Source organism: Cucumis melo, chromosome 4 (assembly GCF_025177605.1).
Source record: "Cucumis melo cultivar AY chromosome 4, USDA_Cmelo_AY_1.0, whole genome shotgun sequence".
NCBI lineage: Eukaryota > Viridiplantae > Streptophyta > Magnoliopsida > Cucurbitales > Cucurbitaceae > Cucumis > Cucumis melo.
This window is the reverse complement of record NC_066860.1, coordinates 8,197,174-8,198,969: the sequence shown is the minus strand read 5'-3', so window position 1 is coordinate 8,198,969 and position 1,796 is coordinate 8,197,174. Positions and strand designations below refer to the sequence as shown.

Below are 1,796 nucleotides of genomic sequence, written 5' to 3'. Positions count from 1 at the left end.
TTATGTCTTTCAGATGTCATCTGATAATTACAATATTGATAGCAATGATCATTATGACGAAAGTGATGTTGAATATAATCTCGATCAATTAGTACAATTGGGATGTGGTGTTGTAGTCCATCATTTTGTGATGCATGTTTGCAAAGAGCCTTGTAGGACATTTTCTCACACTGGTTACAAATTTGTAATGGAGATCTTGAATGGTCACGAGGATAGATGTCACCAACAATTTAGAATGGAAAAACATATATTTCAGAAATTGTTAATAGTACTTGAACAACAATATAACTTTAGTAAAGCCAAATGTATGCCTTTGGAGGAGGCTCTTGCAATGTTTCTTATTACACTGGGTCACGGTTTCTCAAATAGAATGGTTCAAGAAAGATTTTAACACTCAGGGGAGACTGTATCAAGGTGGTTTAATATAGTGTTAGACGTTATTTGTCATATGGCTGTAGATGGAATTAAGCCTACAGATCCACAATTCAAACTACTTCTGATAAGATTAAACAAGACACTAGATATTGACCGTATTTCAAAGATTGTATTGGAGCAATTGATGGTACTCATATACAGGTTGTAGCACCTAAAGGAAGACATATACCGTACATTGGTCGAAAAAGTATTACCACCCAAAATATTATGGCAGTCTGTGATTTTAACATGTGTTTTTACATTTGTTTGGGTTAGATGGGAGGGAGCTACTCATGATGCTCGAAATTTTGTGGAGGCATTAAGAAGACCACATTTAGGGTTTCCACATCCACCCAAAGGTTAGTATGTAAGAATAAATACATTAATGTTTATTATAGTTTTTAAAATATTTATTTTTTACTATTAAGTGTTTACTTTATTATTTCAAGAAAATATTATCTTGTAGATTCTGGTTATCCACAAACGAAAAGATATTTAGGTCCTTATAGAGGTGAACGTTACCATCTTGCTGATTTTCGACGTGGAAGCCAACCAAGAGGCATGAAGGAGGTATTTAATCACAGACATTCTTCATTAAGATGCACAATTGAAAGAACATTTGGTGTTTGGAAGAATAAATGGAGAATTGTTCGGCAAATGCATAGCTTTATCCATTTGACAAACAGGTAAAAATTGTTGTTGCTTCAATGGCTCTTCATAACTTTATAAGGGTTCTTTCAAAAACAGATTTTGAGTTCAAGCCTTAATGACGACGATGAGATGCTACTACCTTCAATTAATGAAATAAATTATGAAAGGTCAATGAAGAGCATAGAGGTTCAGTTCGTGAAATGGAGATGAATGAAGAACGTGATCGAATTGCACAACTTCTCATGTCTAGTTGATATTATATTATTTAATAAAAATTATAATTATTATTATGTTTTGTTGTTGGAGATGAATTATAGTTTTTTATAATTATGAATTTAAGTATCAAGATACTTCTACCTCTAAAATAAAATTATCTAAAAAATTTAATACGAAAAAAAATAATGCTTGGTTTTAACTTTACTAATTTCAAAATTTTAAAACAATTAGTTGCAAGATAACATGCTATTAATTTCAAAGTATATTGATTTTTTAAAAAATCAAAACATATGTATTTTTTTATGAAATTAGGTAATAGTATTTAGTAGTACTTTATGGTAATTTGAGTTAAGTATAAACATTTTTGTTAAATTACAAACCAAACAAAATTCATCTATAAACACTTATAAAAAAATCTAACCAAACATGTAAGTGTTTAAATTTTAAACTATTTTCAAGAAAGTGCTTAAAAGTAAATGTATTCTTGAAAAATATTTTTTTAAAAATACAAGCCA

General features: G+C 29.6%; 1 long non-coding RNA gene across 1 annotated transcript; it reads left to right on the top strand.

Moving 5' to 3' along the window:
* Positions 1 to 688: 688 nt before the first annotated feature.
* On the top strand, positions 689 to 1,415 carry LOC127148865 (uncharacterized). Its single transcript, XR_007820059.1, has 2 exons — positions 689 to 773; positions 881 to 1,415. It is a non-coding gene; the product is annotated as an uncharacterized LOC127148865 (long non-coding RNA).
* The last annotated feature ends 381 nt before the right edge of the window (positions 1,416 to 1,796 follow it).